The sequence below is a fragment of the Amia ocellicauda genome, chromosome 2, assembly GCF_036373705.1.
Source record: "Amia ocellicauda isolate fAmiCal2 chromosome 2, fAmiCal2.hap1, whole genome shotgun sequence".
Taxonomy (NCBI): domain Eukaryota; kingdom Metazoa; phylum Chordata; class Actinopteri; order Amiiformes; family Amiidae; genus Amia; species Amia ocellicauda.
Genome location: NC_089851.1, coordinates 52055653 through 52076147, shown reverse-complemented (window position 1 = coordinate 52076147; position 20495 = coordinate 52055653). Strand labels below are relative to the sequence as shown.

At 46.1% G+C, this 20495-nt stretch overlaps 10 non-coding genes across 10 annotated transcripts; all 10 read left to right on the top strand.

The window, feature by feature from the left end:
- Nucleotides 1-1183: 1183 nt before the first annotated feature.
- Nucleotides 1184-1257, top strand: trnat-cgu (transfer RNA threonine (anticodon CGU)). Its single transcript has one exon. It is a non-coding gene; the product is annotated as a tRNA-Thr (tRNA).
- A 920-nt stretch (nt 1258-2177) lies between these two features.
- trnat-cgu (transfer RNA threonine (anticodon CGU)) lies at nt 2178-2251 on the top strand. The gene has a single exon. It is a non-coding gene; the product is annotated as a tRNA-Thr (tRNA).
- A 4259-nt stretch (nt 2252-6510) lies between these two features.
- Nucleotides 6511-6584, top strand: trnat-cgu (transfer RNA threonine (anticodon CGU)). The gene has a single exon. It is a non-coding gene; the product is annotated as a tRNA-Thr (tRNA).
- Nucleotides 6585-9737: 3153 nt separating this feature from the next.
- Nucleotides 9738-9811, top strand: trnat-cgu (transfer RNA threonine (anticodon CGU)). The gene has a single exon. It is a non-coding gene; the product is annotated as a tRNA-Thr (tRNA).
- Nucleotides 9812-11296: 1485 nt separating this feature from the next.
- On the top strand, nt 11297-11370 carry trnat-cgu (transfer RNA threonine (anticodon CGU)). Its single transcript has one exon. It is a non-coding gene; the product is annotated as a tRNA-Thr (tRNA).
- A 1481-nt stretch (nt 11371-12851) lies between these two features.
- On the top strand, nt 12852-12925 carry trnat-cgu (transfer RNA threonine (anticodon CGU)). Its single transcript has one exon. It is a non-coding gene; the product is annotated as a tRNA-Thr (tRNA).
- Nucleotides 12926-14392: 1467 nt separating this feature from the next.
- trnat-cgu (transfer RNA threonine (anticodon CGU)) lies at nt 14393-14466 on the top strand. Its single transcript has one exon. It is a non-coding gene; the product is annotated as a tRNA-Thr (tRNA).
- A 1501-nt stretch (nt 14467-15967) lies between these two features.
- Nucleotides 15968-16041, top strand: trnat-cgu (transfer RNA threonine (anticodon CGU)). The gene has a single exon. It is a non-coding gene; the product is annotated as a tRNA-Thr (tRNA).
- Nucleotides 16042-17569: 1528 nt separating this feature from the next.
- On the top strand, nt 17570-17643 carry trnat-cgu (transfer RNA threonine (anticodon CGU)). Its single transcript has one exon. It is a non-coding gene; the product is annotated as a tRNA-Thr (tRNA).
- A 1658-nt stretch (nt 17644-19301) lies between these two features.
- On the top strand, nt 19302-19375 carry trnat-cgu (transfer RNA threonine (anticodon CGU)). The gene has a single exon. It is a non-coding gene; the product is annotated as a tRNA-Thr (tRNA).
- The last annotated feature ends 1120 nt before the right edge of the window (nt 19376-20495 follow it).

Below are 20495 nucleotides of genomic sequence, written 5' to 3'. Positions count from 1 at the left end.
ATGTTGGCCTAGGCAATGGAAAGGAAGTTTCTAAACGCTCAATACATTTTTCCAAGATGGCCGTCCGCAGCAAGCAGCTTAAGGTTACTGTAGCCGCAGTCTGGCAAGGTGACCGCCAGAAGTAGAAACAATAACAAGGGGCGGGGGGAAAAGTGGGCCGTCCCTGGGTGGATTCAAACCACCATTCTTTCGGTTAACAGCCGAACACGCTGACCGATTGCGCCACAGACACAGACGGAGGTGTTGTGCTTGCTGCAGTCGTGCAGTTCCTTCACAGTTGCCAGAAATCATTGCCAGCACACGATTTTCTTTGTCGTTGAATGCAACATACGTGACCATTGGGGGAGCGATAGCAAGCAAGAGAGTTAGATATTGAGAGTCATAGATTGATAGCTAGCTAAATAGCTAGATAGATAGCTAGATAGATAGATAGATAGATGGATGGATGGCAAGGCAAGCATCTGATTGACAGTGGTCCGTGATCTGCTGTTATGCTACTATGCTACTGACCATTGGGGGAGCGATAGCAAGCAAGAGAGTTAGATATGGAGAGTCATAGATAGATAGATAGATAGATGGATGGATGGATGGACGGCAAGGCAAGCATCTGATTGACAGTGGTCCGTGATCTGCTGTTATGCTACTATGCTACTGACCATTGGGGGAGCGATAGCAAGCAAGAGAGTTAGATATCGAGAGTCATAGATGGATGGATGGATGGACGGCAAGGCAAGCATCTGATTGACAGTGGTCCGTGATCTGCTGTTATGCTACTATGCTACTGACCATTGGGGGAGCGATAGCAAGCAAGAGAGTTAGATATCGAGAGTCATAGATAGATAGATAGATAGATAGATAGATGGATTGATGGACGGAAAGGCAAGCATCTGATTGACAGTGGTCCGTGATCTGCTGTTATGCTACTATGCTACTTACCTAACGTCCAATTCCCATTGCCGCCCCTGGACAGTCGCAACAGGGAGCTTGTTGCTCCCGTCAACCTTACGTTTTCACCTCTGTGTGCTTCCTTTGTTGCAGCCTGCATCCAGATTTTGTTTTGTTTTGTTTTGTTTTGTTTTGTTTTGTTTTGTTTTGTTTTGTTTTGTTTTGTTTTGTTTTGTTTTGTTTTGTTTTGTTTTGTTTCTTACGCCTGAGTGTAGGCACTGGGGAATGGGAGAGTCCTGGCACCGTGGCTTAGTTGGTCAAAGCGCCTGTCTCGTAAACAGGAAACCCTGGGTTCGACTCCTAGCAGTGCCTTGGTTTATGTTGGCCTAGGCAATGGAAAGGAAGTTTCTAAACGCTCAATACATTTTTCCAAGATGGCCGTCCGCAGCAAGCAGCTTAAGGTTACTGTAGCCGCAGTCTGGCAAGGTGACCGCCAGAAGTAGAAACAATAACAAGGGGCGGGGGGAAAAGTGGGCCGTCCCTGGGTGGATTCAAACCACCATCCTTTCGGTTAACAGCCGAACACGCTGACCGATTGCGCCACAGACACAGACGGAGGTGTTGTGCTTGCTGCAGTCGTGCAGTTCCTTCACAGTTGCCAGAAATCATTGCCAGCACACGATTTTCTTTGTCGTTGAATGCAACATACGTGACCATTGGGGGAGCGATAGCAAGCAAGAGAGTTAGATATTGAGAGTCATAGATTGATAGCTAGCTAAATAGCTAGATAGATAGCTAGATAGATAGATAGATAGATGGATGGATGGACGGCAAGGCAAGCATCTGATTGACAGTGGTCCGTGATCTGCTGTTATGCTACTATGCTACTGACCATTGGGGGAGCGATAGCAAGCAAGAGAGTTAGATATCGAGAGTCATAGATAGATAGATAGATGGATGGATGGACGGAAAGGCAAGCATCTGATTGACAGTGGTCCGTGATCTGCTGTTATGCTACTATGCTACTTACCTAACGTCCAATTCCCATTGCCGCCCCTGTACAGTCGCAACAGGGAGCTTGTTGCTCCCGTCAACCTTACGTTTTCACCTCTGTGTGCTTCCTTTGTTGCAGCCTGCATCCAGATTTTGCTTTGTTTTGTTTTGTTTTGTTTTGTTTTGTTTTGTTTTGTTTTGTTTTGTTTTGTTTTGTTTTGTTTTGTTTTGTTTTGTTTTGTTTTGTTTTGTTTTGTTTCTTACGCCTGAGTGTAGGCACTGGGGATTGGGAGAGTCCTGGCACTGTGGCTTAGTTGGTCAAAGCGCCTGTCTCGTAAACAGGAAACCCTGGGTTCGACTCCTAGCAGTGCCTTGGTTTATGTTGGCCTAGGCAATGGAAAGGAAGTTTCTAAACGCTCAATACATTTTTCCAAGATGGCCGTCCGCAGCAAGCAGCTTAAGGTTACTGTAGCCGCAGTCTGGCAAGGTGACCGCCAGAAGTAGAAACAATAACAAGGGGCGGGGGGAAAAGTGGGCCGTCCCTGGGTGGATTCAAACCACCATCCTTTCGGTTAACAGCCGAACACGCTGACCGATTGCGCCACAGACACAGACGGAGGTGTTGTGCTTGCTGCAGTCGTGCAGTTCCTTCACAGTTGCCAGAAATCATTGCCAGCACACGATTTTCTTTGTCGTTGAATGCAACATACGTGACCATTGGGGGAGCGATAGCAAGCAAGAGAGTTAGATATTGAGAGTCATAGATTGATAGCTAGCTAAATAGCTAGATAGATAGATAGATAGATGGATGGATGGACGGCAAGGCAAGCATCTGATTGACAGTGGTCCGTGATCTGCTGTTATGCTACTATGCTACTGACCATTGGGGGAGCGATAGCAAGCAAGAGAGTTAGATATGTAGAGTCATAGATAGATAGATAGATAGATGGATGGATGGATGGACGGCAAGGCAAGCATCTGATTGACAGTGGTCCGTGATCTGCTGTTATGCTACTATGCTACTGACCATTGGGGGAGCGATAGCAAGCAAGAGAGTTAGATATCGAGAGTCATAGATGGATGGATGGATGGACGGCAAGGCAAGCATCTGATTGACAGTGGTCCGTGATCTGCTGTTATGCTACTATGCTACTGACCATTGGGGGAGCGATAGCAAGCAAGAGAGTTAGATATCGAGAGTCATAGATAGATAGATAGATAGATAGATAGATGGACGGAAAGGCAAGCATCTGATTGACAGTGGTCCGTGATCTGCTGTTATGCTACTATGCTACTTACCTAACGTCCAATTCCCATTGCCGCCCCTGGACAGTCGCAACAGGGAGCTTGTTGCTCCCGTCAACCTTACGTTTTCACCTCTGTGTGCTTCCTTTGTTGCAGCCTGCATCCAGATTTTGTTTTGTTTTGTTTTGTTTTGTTTTGTTTTGTTTTGTTTTGTTTTGTTTTGTTTTGTTTTGTTTCTTACGCCTGAGTGTAGGCACTGGGGAATGGGAGAGTCCTGGCACCGTGGCTTAGTTGGTCAAAGTGCCTGTCTCGTAAACAGGAAACCCTGGGTTTGACTCCTAGCTGTGCCTTGGTTTATGTTGGCCTAGGCAATGGAAAGGAAGTTTCTAAACGCTCAATACATTTTTCCAAGATGGCCGTCCGCAGCAAGCAGCTTAAGGTTACTGTAGCCGCAGTCTGGCAAGGTGACCGCCAGAAGTAGAAACAATAACAAGGGGCGGGGGGAAAAGTGGGCCGTCCCTGGGTGGATTCAAACCACCATCCTTTCGGTTAACAGCCGAACACGCTGACCGATTGCGCCACAGACACAGACAGAGGTGTTGTGCTTGCTGCAGTCGTGCAGTTCCTTCACAGTTGCCAGAAATCATTTTTTAGCACACGATTTTCTTTGTCGTTGAATGCAACATACGTGACCATTGGGGGAGCGATAGCAAGCAAGAGAGTTAGATATTGAGAGTCATAGATTGATAGCTAGCTAAATAGCTAGATAGATAGCTAGATAGATAGATAGATAGATAGATGGATGGATGGACGGCAAGGCAAGCATTTGATTGACAGTGGTCCGTGATCTGCTGTTATGCTACTATGCTACTGACCATTGGGGGAGCGATAGCAAGCAAGAGAGTTAGATATGGAGAGTCATAGATAGATAGATAGATAGATGGATGGATGGATGGACGGCAAGGCAAGCATCTGATTGACAGTGGTCCGTGATCTGCTGTTATGCTACTATGCTACTGACCATTGGGGGAGCGATAGCAAGCAAGAGAGTTAGATATCGAGAGTCATAGATGGATGGATGGATGGACGGCAAGGCAAGCATCTGATTGACAGTGGTCCGTGATCTGCTGTTATGCTACTATGCTACTGACCATTGGGGGAGCGATAGCAAGCAAGAGAGTTAGATATGGAGAGTCATAGATAGATAGATAGATAGATGGATGGATGGATGGACGGCAAGGCAAGCATCTGATTGACAGTGGTCCGTGATCTGCTGTTATGCTACTATGCTACTGACCATTGGGGGAGCGATAGCAAGCAAGAGAGTTAGATATCGAGAGTCATAGATGGATGGATGGATGGACGGCAAGGCAAGCATCTGATTGACAGTGGTCCGTGATCTGCTGTTATGCTACTATGCTACTGACCATTGGGGGAGCGATAGCAAGCAAGAGAGTTAGATATCGAGAGTCATAGATAGATAGATAGATAGATAGATAGATGGACGGAAAGGCAAGCATCTGATTGACAGTGGTCCGTGATCTGCTGTTATGCTACTATGCTACTTACCTAACGTCCAATTCCCATTGCCGCCCCTGGACAGTCGCAACAGGGATCTTGTTGCTCCCGTCAACCTTACGTTTTCACCTCTGTGTGCTTCCTTTGTTGCAGCCTGCATCCAGATTTCGTTTTGTTTTGTTTTGTTTTGTTTTGTTTTGTTTTGTTTTGTTTTGTTTTGTTTTGTTTTGTTTTGTTTTGTTTTGTTTTGTTTTGTTTTGTTTTGTTTCTTACGCCTGAGTGTAGGCACTGGGGAATGGGAGAGTCCTGGCACCGTGGCTTAGTTGGTCAAAGCGCCTGTCTCGTAAACAGGAAACCCTGGGATTGACTCCTAGCAGTGCCTTGGTTTATGTTGGCCTAGGCAATGGAAAGGAAGTTTCTAAACGCTCAATACATTTTTCCAAGATGGCCGTCCGCAGCAAGCAGCTTAAGGTTACTGTAGCCGCAGTCTGGCAAGGTGACCGCCAGAAGTAGAAACAATAACAAGGGGCGGGGGGAAAAGTTGGCCGTCCCTGGGTGGATTCAAACCACCATCCTTTCGGTTAACAGCCGAACACGCTGACCGATTGCGCCACAGACACAGACGGAGGTGTTGTGCTTGCTGCAGTCGTGCAGTTCCTTCACAGTTGCCAGAAATCATTGCCAGCACACGATTTTCTTTGTCGTTGAATGCAACATACGTGACCATTGGGGGAGCGATAGCAAGCAAGAGAGTTAGATATTGAGAGTCATAGATTGATAGCTAGCTAATTAGCTAGATAGATAGCTAGATAGATAGATAGATGGATGGATGGACGGCAAGGCAAGCATTTGATTGACAGTGGTCCGTGATCTGCTGTTATGCTACTATGCTACTGACCATTGGGGGAGCGATAGCAAGCAAGAGAGTTAGATATGGAGAGTCATAGATAGATAGATAGATAGATGGATGGATGGATGGACGGCAAGGCAAGCATCTGATTGACAGTGGTCCGTGATCTGCTGTTATGCTACTATGCTACTGACCATTGGGGGAGCGATAGCAAGCAAGAGAGTTAGATATCGAGAGTCATAGATGGATGGATGGATGGACGGCAAGGCAAGCATCTGATTGACAGTGGTCCGTGATCTGCTGTTATGCTACTATGCTACTGACCATTGGGGGAGCGATAGCAAGCAAGAGAGTTAGATATGGAGAGTCATAGATAGATAGATAGATAGATGGATGGATGGATGGACGGCAAGGCAAGCATCTGATTGACAGTGGTCCGTGATCTGCTGTTATGCTACTATGCTACTGACCATTGGGGGAGCGATAGCAAGCAAGAGAGTTAGATATCGAGAGTCATAGATGGATGGATGGATGGACGGCAAGGCAAGCATCTGATTGACAGTGGTCCGTGATCTGCTGTTATGCTACTATGCTACTGACCATTGGGGGAGCGATAGCAAGCAAGAGAGTTAGATATCGAGAGTCATAGATAGATAGATAGATAGATAGATAGATGGACGGAAAGGCAAGCATCTGATTGACAGTGGTCCGTGATCTGCTGTTATGCTACTATGCTACTTACCTAACGTCCAATTCCCATTGCCGCCCCTGGACAGTCGCAACAGGGAGCTTGTTGCTCCCGTCAACCTTACGTTTTCACCTCTGTGTGCTTCCTTTGTTGCAGCCTGCATCCAGATTTTGTTTTGTTTTGTTTTGTTTTGTTTTGTTTTGTTTTGTTTTGTTTTGTTTTGTTTTGTTTTGTTTTGTTTTGTTTTGTTTTGTTTTGTTTTGTTTTGTTTTGTTTTGTTTTGTTTTGTTTCTTACGCCTGAGTGTAGGCACTGGGGAATGGGAGAGTCCTGGCACCGTGGCTTAGTTGGTCAAAGTGCCTGTCTCGTAAACAGGAAACCCTGGGTTCGACTCCTAGCTGTGCCTTGGTTTATGTTGGCCTAGGCAATGGAAAGGAAGTTTCTAAACGCTCAATACATTTTTCCAAGATGGCCGTCCGCAGCAAACAGCTTAAGGTTACTGTAGCCGCAGTCTGGCAAGGTGACCGCCAGAAGTAGAAACAATAACAAGGGGCGGGGGGAAAAGTGGGCCGTCCCTGGGTGGATTCAAACCACCATCCTTTCGGTTAACAGCCGAACACGCTGACCGATTGCGCCACAGACACAGACAGAGGTGTTGTGCTTGCTGCAGTCGTGCAGTTCCTTCACAGTTGCCAGAAATCATTGCCAGCACACGATTTTCTTTGTCGTTGAATGCAACATACGTGACCATTGGGGGAGCGATAGCAAGCAAGAGAGTTAGATATTGAGAGTCATAGATTGATAGCTAGCTAAATAGCTAGATAGATAGCTAGATAGATAGATAGATAGATAGATAGATAGATGGATGGATGGACGGCAAGGCAAGCATTTGATTGACAGTGGTCCGTGATCTGCTGTTATGCTACTATGCTACTGACCATTGGGGGAGCGATAGCAAGCAAGAGAGTTAGATATGGAGAGTCATAGATAGATAGATAGATAGATGGATGGATGGATGGACGGCAAGGCAAGCATCTGATTGACAGTGGTCCGTGATCTGCTGTTATGCTACTATGCTACTGACCATTGGGGGAGCGATAGCAAGCAAGAGAGTTAGATATCGAGAGTCATAGATGGATGGATGGATGGACGGCAAGGCAAGCATCTGATTGACAGTGGTCCGTGATCTGCTGTTATGCTACTATGCTACTGACCATTGGGGGAGCGATAGCAAGCAAGAGAGTTAGATATCGAGAGTCATAGATGGATGGATGGATGGACGGCAAGGCAAGCATCTGATTGACAGTGGTCCGTGATCTGCTGTTATGCTACTATGCTACTGACCATTGGGGGAGCGATAGCAAGCAAGAGAGTTAGATATGGAGAGTCATAGATAGATAGATAGATAGATGGATGGATGGATGGACGGCAAGGCAAGCATCTGATTGACAGTGGTCCGTGATCTGCTGTTATGCTACTATGCTACTGACCATTGGGGGAGCGATAGCAAGCAAGAGAGTTAGATATCGAGAGTCATAGATGGATGGATGGATGGACGGCAAGGCAAGCATCTGATTGACAGTGGTCCGTGATCTGCTGTTATGCTACTATGCTACTGACCATTGGGGGAGCGATAGCAAGCAAGAGAGTTAGATATCGAGAGTCATAGATAGATAGATAGATAGATAGATAGATGGACGGAAAGGCAAGCATCTGATTGACAGTGGTCCGTGATCTGCTGTTATGCTACTATGCTACTTACCTAACGTCCAATTCCCATTGCCGCCCCTGGACAGTCGCAACAGGGATCTTGTTGCTCCCGTCAACCTTACGTTTTCACCTCTGTGTGCTTCCTTTGTTGCAGCCTGCATCCAGATTTCGTTTTGTTTTGTTTTGTTTTGTTTTGTTTTGTTTTGTTTTGTTTTGTTTTGTTTTGTTTTGTTTCTTACGCCTGAGTGTAGGCACTGGGGAATGGGAGAGTCCTGGCACCGTGGCTTAGTTGGTCAAAGCGCCTGTCTCGTAAACAGGAAACCCTGGGATTGACTCCTAGCAGTGCCTTGGTTTATGTTGGCCTAGGCAATGGAAAGGAAGTTTCTAAACGCTCAATACATTTTTCCAAGATGGCCGTCCGCAGCAAGCAGCTTAAGGTTACTGTAGCCGCAGTCTGGCAAGGTGACCGCCAGAAGTAGAAACAATAACAAGGGGCGGGGGGAAAAGTTGGCCGTCCCTGGGTGGATTCAAACCACCATCCTTTCGGTTAACAGCCGAACACGCTGACCGATTGCGCCACAGACACAGACGGAGGTGTTGTGCTTGCTGCAGTCGTGCAGTTCCTTCACAGTTGCCAGAAATCATTGCCAGCACACGATTTTCTTTGTCGTTGAATGCAACATACGTGACCATTGGGGGAGCGATAGCAAGCAAGAGAGTTAGATATTGAGAGTCATAGATTGATAGCTAGCTAAATAGCTAGATAGATAGCTAGATAGATAGATAGAAAGATGGATGGATGGACGGCAAGGCAAGCATTTGATTGACAGTGGTCCGTGATCTGCTGTTATGCTACTATGCTACTGACCATTGGGGGAGCGATAGCAAGCAAGAGAGTTAGATATGGAGAGTCATAGTTAGATAGATAGATAGATGGATGGATGGATGGACGGCAAGGCAAGCATCTGATTGACAGTGGTCCGTGATCTGCTGTTATGCTACTATGCTACTGACCATTGGGGGAGCGATAGCAAGCAAGAGAGTTAGATATCGAGAGTCATAGATGGATGGATGGATGGACGGCAAGGCAAGCATCTGATTGACAGTGGTCCGTGATCTGCTGTTATGCTACTATGCTACTGACCATTGGGGGAGCGATAGCAAGCAAGAGAGTTAGATATGGAGAGTCATAGATAGATAGATAGATAGATGGATGGATGGATGGACGGCAAGGCAAGCATCTGATTGACAGTGGTCCGTGATCTGCTGTTATGCTACTATGCTACTGACCATTGGGGGAGCGATAGCAAGCAAGAGAGTTAGATATCGAGAGTCATAGATGGATGGATGGATGGACGGCAAGGCAAGCATCTGATTGACAGTGGTCCGTGATCTGCTGTTATGCTACTATGCTACTGACCATTGGGGGAGCGATAGCAAGCAAGAGAGTTAGATATCGAGAGTCATAGATAGATAGATAGATAGATAGATAGATGGACGGAAAGGCAAGCATCTGATTGACAGTGGTCCGTGATCTGCTGTTATGCTACTATGCTACTTACCTAACGTCCAATTCCCATTGCCGCCCCTGGACAGTCGCAACAGGGAGCTTGTTGCTCCCGTCAACCTTACGTTTTCACCTCTGTGTGCTTCCTTTGTTGCAGCCTGCATCCAGATTTTGTTTTGTTTTGTTTTGTTTTGTTTTGTTTTGTTTTGTTTTGTTTTGTTTTGTTTTGTTTTGTTTTGTTTTGTTTTGTTTTGTTTTGTTTTGTTTTGTTTTGTTTTGTTTTGTTTTGTTTTGTTTTGTTTCTTACGCCTGAGTGTAGGCACTGGGGAATGGGAGAGTCCTGGCACCGTGGCTTAGTTGGTCAAAGTGCCTGTCTCGTAAACAGGAAACCCTGGGTTCGACTCCTAGCTGTGCCTTGGTTTATGTTGGCCTAGGCAATGGAAAGGAAGTTTCTAAACGCTCAATACATTTTTCCAAGATGGCCGTCCGCAGCAAACAGCTTAAGGTTACTGTAGCCGCAGTCTGGCAAGGTGACCGCCAGAAGTAGAAACAATAACAAGGGGCGGGGGGAAAAGTGGGCCGTCCCTGGGTGGATTCAAACCACCATCCTTTCGGTTAACAGCCGAACACGCTGACCGATTGCGCCACAGACACAGACAGAGGTGTTGTGCTTGCTGCAGTCGTGCAGTTCCTTCACAGTTGCCAGAAATCATTGCCAGCACACGATTTTCTTTGTCGTTGAATGCAACATACGTGACCATTGGGGGAGCGATAGCAAGCAAGAGAGTTAGATATTGAGAGTCATAGATTGATAGCTAGCTAAATAGCTAGATAGATAGCTAGATAGATAGATAGATAGATAGATAGATAGATAGATGGATGGATGGACGGCAAGGCAAGCATTTGATTGACAGTGGTCCGTGATCTGCTGTTATGCTACTATGCTACTGACCATTGGGGGAGCGATAGCAAGCAAGAGAGTTAGATATGGAGAGTCATAGATAGATAGATAGATAGATGGATGGATGGATGGACGGCAAGGCAAGCATCTGATTGACAGTGGTCCGTGATCTGCTGTTATGCTACTATGCTACTGACCATTGGGGGAGCGATAGCAAGCAAGAGAGTTAGATATCGAGAGTCATAGATGGATGGATGGATGGACGGCAAGGCAAGCATCTGATTGACAGTGGTCCGTGATCTGCTGTTATGCTACTATGCTACTGACCATTGGGGGAGCGATAGCAAGAAAGAGAGTTAGATATGGAGAGTCATAGATAGATAGATAGATAGATGGATGGATGGATGGACGGCAAGGCAAGCATCTGATTGACAGTGGTCCGTGATCTGCTGTTATGCTACTATGCTACTGACCATTGGGGGAGCGATAGCAAGCAAGAGAGTTAGATATCGAGAGTCATAGATGGATGGATGGATGGACGGCAAGGCAAGCATCTGATTGACAGTGGTCCGTGATCTGCTGTTATGCTACTATGCTACTGACCATTGGGGGAGCGATAGCAAGCAAGAGAGTTAGATATCGAGAGTCATAGATAGATAGATAGATAGATAGATAGATGGACGGAAAGGCAAGCATCTGATTGACAGTGGTCCGTGATCTGCTGTTATGCTACTATGCTACTTACCTAACGTCCAATTCCCATTGCCGCCCCTGGACAGTCGCAACAGGGAGCTTGTTGCTCCCGTCAACCTTACGTTTTCACCTCTGTGTGCTTCCTTTGTTGCAGCCTGCATCCAGATTTTGTTTTGTTTTGTTTTGTTTTGTTTTGTTTTGTTTTGTTTTGTTTTGTTTTGTTTTGTTTTGTTTTGTTTTTTTGTTTTGTTTTGTTTTGTTTTGTTTCTTACGCCTGAGTGTAGGCACTGGGGAATGGGAGAGTCCTGGCACCGTGGCTTAGTTGGTCAAAGCGCCTGTCTCGTAAACAGGAAACCCTGGGTTCGACTCCTAGCTGTGCCTTGGTTTATGTTGGCCTAGGCAATGGAAAGGAAGTTTCTAAACGCTCAATACATTTTTCCAAGATGGCCGTCCGCAGCAAGCAGCTTAAGGTTACTGTAGCCGCAGTCTGGCAAGGTGACCGCCAGAAGTAGAAACAATAACAAGGGGCGGGGGGAAAAGTGGGCCGTCCCTGGGTGGATTCAAACCACCATCCTTTCGGTTAACAGCCGAACACGCTGACCGATTGCGCCACAGACACAGACGGAGGTGTTGTGCTTGCTGCAGTCGTGCAGTTCCTTCACAGTTGCCAGAAATCATTGCCAGCACACGATTTTCTTTGTCGTTGAATGCAACATACGTGACCATTGGGGGAGCGATAGCAAGCAAGAGAGTTAGATATTGAGAGTCATAGATTGATAGCTAGCTAAATAGCTAGATAGATAGCTAGATAGATAGATAGATAGATGGATGGATGGACGGCAAGGCAAGCATCTGATTGACAGTGGTCCGTGATCTGCTGTTATGCTACTATGCTACTGACCATTGGGGGAGCGATAGCAAGCAAGAGAGTTAGATATGGAGAGTCATAGATAGATAGATAGATAGATGGATGGATGGATGGACGGCAAGGCAAGCATCTGATTGACAGTGGTCCGTGATCTGCTGTTATGCTACTATGCTACTGACCATTGGGGGAGCGATAGCAAGCAAGAGAGTTAGATATCGAGAGTCATAGATGGATGGATGGATGGACGGCAAGGCAAGCATCTGATTGACAGTGGTCCGTGATCTGCTGATATGCTACTATGCTACTGACCATTGGGGGAGCGATAGCAAGCAAGAGAGTTAGATATGGAGAGTCATAGATAGATAGATAGATAGATGGATGGATGGATGGACGGCAAGGCAAGCATCTGATTGACAGTGGTCCGTGATCTGCTGTTATGCTACTATGCTACTGACCATTGGGGGAGCGATAGCAAGCAAGAGAGTTAGATATCGAGAGTCATAGATGGATGGATGGATGGACGGCAAGGCAAGCATCTGATTGACAGTGGTCCGTGATCTGCTGTTATGCTACTATGCTACTGACCATTGGGGGAGCGATAGCAAGCAAGAGAGTTAGATATCGAGAGTCATAGATAGATAGATAGATAGATGGATGGATGGACGGAAAGGCAAGCATCTGATTGACAGTGGTCCGTGATCTGCTGTTATGCTACTATGCTACTTACCTAACGTCCAATTCCCATTGCCGCCCCTGGACAGTCGCAACAGGGAGCTTGTTGCTCCCGTCAACCTTACGTTTTCACCTCTGTGTGCTTCCTTTGTTGCAGCCTGCATCCAGATTTTGTTTTGTTTTGTTTTGTTTTGTTTTGTTTTGTTTTGTTTTGTTTTGTTTTGTTTTGTTTTGTTTTGTTTTGTTTTGTTTTGTTTTGTTTTGTTTTGTTTTGTTTTGTTTCTTACGCCTGAGTGTAGGCACTGGGGAATGGGAGAGTCCTGGCACCGTGGCTTAGTTGGTCAAAGTGCCTGTCTCGTAAACAGGAAACCCTGGGTTCGACTCCTAGCTGTGCCTTGGTTTATGTTGGCCTAGGCAATGGAAAGGAAGTTTCTAAACGCTCAATACATTTTTCCAAGATGGCCGTCCGCAGCAAGCAGCTTAAGGTTACTGTAGCCGCAGTCTGGCAAGGTGACCGCCAGAAGTAGAAACAATAACAAGGGGCGGGGGGAAAAGTGGGCCGTCCCTGGGTGGATTCAAACCACCATCCTTTCGGTTAACAGCCGAACACGCTGACCGATTGCGCCACAGACACAGACAGAGGTGTTGTGCTTGCTGCAGTCGTGCAGTTCCTTCACAGTTGCCAGAAATCATTGCCAGCACACGATTTTCTTTGTCGTTGAATGCAACATACGTGACCATTGGGGGAGCGATAGCAAGCAAGAGAGTTAGATATTGAGAGTCATAGATTGATAGCTAGCTAAATAGCTAGATAGATAGCTAGATAGATAGATAGATAGATAGATAGATGGATGGATGGACGGCAAGGCAAGCATTTGATTGACAGTGGTCCGTGATCTGCTGTTATGCTACTATGCTACTGACCATTGGGGGAGCGATAGCAAGCAAGAGAGTTAGATATGGAGAGTCATAGATAGATAGATAGATAGATGGATGGATGGATGGACGGCAAGGCAAGCATCTGATTGACAGTGGTCCGTGATCTGCTGTTATGCTACTATGCTACTGACCATTGGGGGAGCGATAGCAAGCAAGAGAGTTAGATATCGAGAGTCATAGATGGATGGATGGATGGACGGCAAGGCAAGCATCTGATTGACAGTGGTCCGTGATCTGCTGTTATGCTACTATGCTACTGACCATTGGGGGAGCGATAGCAAGAAAGAGAGTTAGATATGGAGAGTCATAGATAGATAGATAGATAGATGGATGGATGGATGGACGGCAAGGCAAGCATCTGATTGACAGTGGTCCGTGATCTGCTGTTATGCTACTATGCTACTGACCATTGGGGGAGCGATAGCAAGCAAGAGAGTTAGATATCGAGAGTCATAGATGGATGGATGGATGGACGGCAAGGCAAGCATCTGATTGACAGTGGTCCGTGATCTGCTGTTATGCTACTATGCTACTGACCATTGGGGGAGCGATAGCAAGCAAGAGAGTTAGATATCGAGAGTCATAGATAGATAGATAGATAGATAGATAGATGGACGGAAAGGCAAGCATCTGATTGACAGTGGTCCGTGATCTGCTGTTATGCTACTATGCTACTTACCTAACGTCCAATTCCCATTGCCGCCCCTGGACAGTCGCAACAGGGAGCTTGTTGCTCCCGTCAACCTTACGTTTTCACCTCTGTGTGCTTCCTTTGTTGCAGCCTGCATCCAGATTTTGTTTTGTTTTGTTTTGTTTTGTTTTGTTTTGTTTTGTTTTGTTTTGTTTTGTTTTGTTGTTTTGTTTTGTTTTGTTTTGTTTTGTTTCTTACGCCTGAGTGTAGGCACTGGGGAATGGGAGAGTCCTGGCACCGTGGCTTAGTTGGTCAAAGCGCCTGTCTCGTAAACAGGAAACCCTGGGTTCGACTCCTAGCTGTGCCTTGGTTTATGTTGGCCTAGGCAATGGAAAGGAAGTTTCTAAACGCTCAATACATTTTTCCAAGATGGCCGTCCGCAGCAAGCAGCTTAAGGTTACTGTAGCCGCAGTCTGGCAAGGTGACCGCCAGAAGTAGAAACAATAACAAGGGGCGGGGGGAAAAGTGGGCCGTCCCTGGGTGGATTCAAACCACCATCCTTTCGGTTAACAGCCGAACACGCTGACCGATTGCGCCACAGACACAGACGGAGGTGTTGTGCTTGCTGCAGTCGTGCAGTTCCTTCACAGTTGCCAGAAATCATTGCCAGCACACGATTTTCTTTGTCGTTGAATGCAACATACGTGACCATTGGGGGAGCGATAGCAAGCAAGAGAGTTAGATATTGAGAGTCATAGATTGATAGCTAGCTAAATAGCTAGATAGATAGCTAGATAGATAGATAGATAGATGGATGGATGGACGGCAAGGCAAGCATCTGATTGACAGTGGTCCGTGATCTGCTGTTATGCTACTATGCTACTGACCATTGGGGGAGCGATAGCAAGCAAGAGAGTTAGATATGGAGAGTCATAGATAGATAGATAGATAGATGGATGGATGGATGGACGGCAAGGCAAGCATCTGATTGACAGTGGTCCGTGATCTGCTGTTATGCTACTATGCTACTGACCATTGGGGGAGCGATAGCAAGCAAGAGAGTTAGATATCGAGAGTCATAGATGGATGGATGGATGGACGGCAAGGCAAGCATCTGATTGACAGTGGTCCGTGATCTGCTGATATGCTACTATGCTACTGACCATTGGGGGAGCGATAGCAAGCAAGAGAGTTAGATATGGAGAGTCATAGATAGATAGATAGATAGATGGATGGATGGATGGACGGCAAGGCAAGCATCTGATTGACAGTGGTCCGTGATCTGCTGTTATGCTACTATGCTACTGACCATTGGGGGAGCGATAGCAAGCAAGAGAGTTAGATATCGAGAGTCATAGATGGATGGATGGATGGACGGCAAGGCAAGCATCTGATTGACAGTGGTCCGTGATCTGCTGTTATGCTACTATGCTACTGACCATTGGGGGAGCGATAGCAAGCAAGAGAGTTAGATATCGAGAGTCATAGATAGATAGATAGATAGATAGATAGATGGACGGAAAGGCAAGCATCTGATTGACAGTGGTCCGTGATCTGCTGTTATGCTACTATGCTACTTACCTAACGTCCAATTCCCATTGCCGCCCCTGGACAGTCGCAACAGGGAGCTTGTTGCTCCCGTCAACCTTACGTTTTCACCTCTGTGTGCTTCCTTTGTTGCAGCCTGCATCCAGATTTTGTTTTGTTTTGTTTTGTTTTGTTTTGTTTTGTTTTGTTTTGTTTTGTTTTGTTTTGTTTTGTTTTGTTTTGTTTTGTTTTGTTTTGTTTTGTTTTGTTTTGTTTTGTTTTGTTTTGTTTTGTTTTGTTTCTTACGCCTGAGTGTAGGCACTGGGGAATGGGAGAGTCCTGGCACCGTGGCTTAGTTGGTCAAAGCGCCTGTCTCGTAAACAGGAAACCCTGGGTTCGACTCCTAGCAGTGCCTTGGTTTATGTTGGCCTAGGCAATGGAAAGGAAGTTTCTAAACGCTCAATACATTTTTCCAAGATGGCCGTCCGCAGCAAGCAGCTTAAGGTTACTGTAGCCGCAGTCTGGCAAGGTGACCGCCAGAAGTAGAAACAATAACAAGGGGCGGGGGGAAAAGTGGGCCGTCCCTGGGTGGATTCAAACCACCATCCTTTCGGTTAACAGCCGAACACGCTGACCGATTGCGCCACAGACACAGACAGAGGTGTTGTGCTTGCTGCAGTCGTGCAGTTCCTTCACAGTTGCCAGAAATCATTGCCAGCACACGATTTTCTTTGTCGTTGAATGCAACATACGTGACCATTGGGGGAGCGATAGCAAGCAAGAGAGTTAGATATTGAGAGTCATAGATTGATAGCTAGCTAAATAGCTAGATAGATAGCTAGATAGATAGATAGAAAGATGGATGGATGGACGGCAAGGCAAGCATCTGATTGACAGTGGTCCGTGATCTGCTGTTATGCTACTATGCTACTGACCATTGGGGGAGCGATAGCAAGCAAGAGAGTTAGATATCGAGAGTCATAGATAGATAGATAGATAGATGGATGGATAAATGGACGGCAAGGCAAGCATCTGATTGACAGTGGTCCGTGATCTGCTGTTATGCTACTATGCTACTGACCATTGGGGGAGCGATAGCAAGCAAGAGAGTTAGATATCGAGAGTCATAGATAGATAGATAGATAGATGGATGGATAAATGGACGGCAAGGCAAGCATCTGATTGACAGTGGTCCGTGATCTGCTGTTATGCTACTATGCTACTGACCATTGGGGGAGCGATAGCAAGCAAGAGAGTTAGATATCGAGAGTCATAGATAGATAGATAGATAGATGGATGGATAAATGGACGGCAAGGCAAGCATCTGATTGACAGTGGTCCGTGATCTGCTGTTATGCTACTATGCTACTGACCATTGGGGGAGCGATAGCAAGCAAGAGAGTTAGATATCGAGAGTCATAGATAGATAGATAGATAGATGGATGGATAAATGGACGGCAAGGCAAGCATCTGATTGACAGTGGTCCGTGATCTGCTGTTATGCTACTATGCTACTGACCATTGGGGGAGCGATAGCAAGCAAGAGAGTTAGATATCGAGAGTCATAGATAGATAGATAGATAGATGGATGGATGGACGGAAAGGCAAGCATCTGATTGACAGTGGTCCGTGATCTGCTGTTATGCTACTATGCTACTTACCTAACGTCCAATTCCCATTGCCGCCCCTGGACAGTCGCAACAGGGAGCTTGTTGCTCCCGTCAACCTTACGTTTTCACCTCTGTGTGCTTCCTTTGTTGCAGCCTGCATCCAGATTTTGTTTTGTTTTGTTTTGTTTTGTTTTGTTTTGTTTTGTTTTGTTTTGTTTTGTTTTGTTTTGTTTTGTTTTGTTTTGTTTTGTTTTGTTTTGTTTTGTTTTGTTTTGTTTTGTTTTGTTTTGTTTCTTACGCCTGAGTGTAGGCACTGGGGAATGGGAGAGTCCTGGCACCGTGGCTTAGTTGGTCAAAGCGCCTGTCTCGTAAACAGGAAACCCTGGGTTCGACTCCTAGCAGTGCCTTGGTTTATGTTGGCCTAGGCAATGGAAAGGAAGTTTCTAAACGCTCAATACATTTTTCCAAGATGGCCGTCCGCAGCAAGCAGCTTAAGGTTACTGTAGCCGCAGTCTGGCAAGGTGACCGCCAGAAGTAGAAACAATAACAAGGGGCGGGGGGAAAAGTGGGCCGTCCCTGGGTGGATTCAAACCACCATCCTTTCGGTTAACAGCCGAACACGCTGACCGATTGCGCCACAGACACAGACAGAGGTGTTGTGCTTGCTGCAGTCGTGCAGTTCCTTCACAGTTGCCAGAAATCATTGCCAGCACACGATTTTCTTTGTCGTTGAATGCAACATACGTGACCATTGGGGGAGCGATAGCAAGCAAGAGAGTTAGATATTGAGAGTCATAGATTGATAGCTAGCTAAATAGCTAGATAGATAGCTAGATAGATAGATAGATAGATGGATGGATGGACGGCAAGGCAAGCATCTGATTGACAGTGGTCCGTGATCTGCTGTTATGCTACTATGCTACTGACCATTGGGGGAGCGATAGCAAGCAAGAGAGTTAGATATGGAGAGTCATAGATAGATAGATAGATAGATGGATGGATGGATGGACGGCGAGGCAAGCATCTGATTGACAGTGGTCCGTGATCTGCTGTTATGCTACTATGCTACTGACCATTGGGGGAGCGATAGCAAGCAAGAGAGTTAGATATCGAGAGTCATAGATGGATGGATGGATGGACGGCAAGGCAAGCATCTGATTGACAGTGGTCCGTGATCTGCTGTTATGCTACTATGCTACTGACCATTGGGGGAGCGATAGCAAGCAAGAGAGTTAGATATCGAGAGTCATAGATAGATAGATAGATAGATAGATAGATGGACGGAAAGGCAAGCATCTGATTGACAGTGGTCCGTGATCTGCTGTTATGCTACTATGCTACTGACCATTGGGGGAGCGATAGCAAGCAAGAGAGTTAGATATTGAGAGTCACAGATAGATAGATAGATAGATGGATGGATAAATGGACGGCAAGGCAAGCATCTGATTGACAGTGGTCCGTGATCTGCTGTTATGCTACTATGCTTCTGACCATTGGGGGAGCGATAGCAAGCAAGAGAGTTAGATATCGAGAGTCATAGATAGATAGATAGATAGATGGATGGATAAATGGACGGCAAGGCAAGCATCTGATTGACAGTGGTCCGTGATCTGCTGTTATGCTACTATGCTACTGACCATTGGGGGAGCGATAGCAAGCAAGAGAGTTAGATATCGAGAGTCATAGATAGATAGATAGATAGATGGATGGATAAATGGACGGCAAGGCAAGCATCTGATTGACAGTGGTCCGTGATCTGCTGTTATGCTACTATGCTACTTACCTAACGTCCAATTCCCATTGCCGCCCCTGGACAGTCGCAACAGGGAGCTTGTTGCTCCCGTCAACCTTACGTTTTCACCTCTGTGTGCTTCCTTTGTTGCAGCCTGCATCCAGATTTTGTTTTGTTTTGTTTTGTTTTGTTTTGTTTTGTTTTGTTTTGTTTTGTTTTGTTTTGTTTTGTTTTGTTTTGTTTTGTTTTGTTTTGTTTTGTTTTGTTTTGTTTTGTTTTGTTTTGTTTTGTTTCTTACGCCTGAGTGTAGGCACTGGGGAATGGGAGAGTCCTGGCACCGTGGCTTAGTTGGTCAAAGCGCCTGTCTCGTAAACAGGAAACCCTGGGTTCGACCCCTAGCAGTGCCTTGGTTTATGTTGGCCTAGGCAATGGAAAGGAAGTTTCTAAACGCTCAATACATTTTTCCAAGATGGCCGTCCGCAGCAAGCAGCTTAAGGTTACTGTAGCCGCAGTCTGGCAAGGTGACCGCCAGAAGTAGAAACAATAACAAGGGGCGGGGGGAAAAGTGGGCCGTCCCTGGGTGGATTCAAACCACCATCCTTTCGAATAACAGCCGAACACGCTGACCGATTGCGCCACAGACACAGACGGAGGTGTTGTGCTTGCTGCAGTCGTGCAGTTCCTTCACAGTTGCCAGAAATCATTTCCAGCACACGATTTTCTTTGTCGTTGAATGCAACATACGTGACCATTGGGGGAGCGATAGCAAGCAAGAGAGTTAGATATTGAGAGTCATAGATTGATAGCTAGCTAAATAGCTAGATAGATAGCTAGATAGATAGATAGATAGATGGATGGATGGACGGCAAGGCAAGCATCTGATTGACAGTGGTCCGTGATCTGCTGTTATGCTACTATTCTACTGACCATTGGGGGAGCGATAGCAAGCAAGAGAGTTAGATATTGAGAGTCATAGATTGATAGCTATCTAGATAGCTAGATAGATAGATAGATAGATAGATGGATGGATGGAAGACAAGGCAAGCATCTGATTGACAGTGGTCCATGATCTGCTGATATGCTACTATTCTACTGACCATTGGGGGAGCGATAGCAAGCAAGAGAGTTAGATATCGAGAGTCATAGATAGATAGATAGATAGATAGATGGATGGATGGATGGACGGCAAGGCAAGCATCTGATTGACAGTGTTCCGTGATCTGCTGTTATGCTACTGACCATTGGGGGAGCGATAGCAAGCAAGAGAGTTAGATATCGAGAGACATAGATACATAGAAAGATAGATGGATGGATGGATGGACGGCAAGGCAAGCATCTGATTGACAGTGGTCTGTGATCTGCTGTTATGCAACTATGCTACTGACCATTGGGGGAGCGATAGCAAGCAAGAGAGTTAGATATCGAGAGTCATAGATAGATGGATGGATGGATGGACGGCAAGGCAAGCATCTGATTGACAGTGGTCCGTGATCTGCTGTCATGCTACTATGCTACTGACCATTGGGG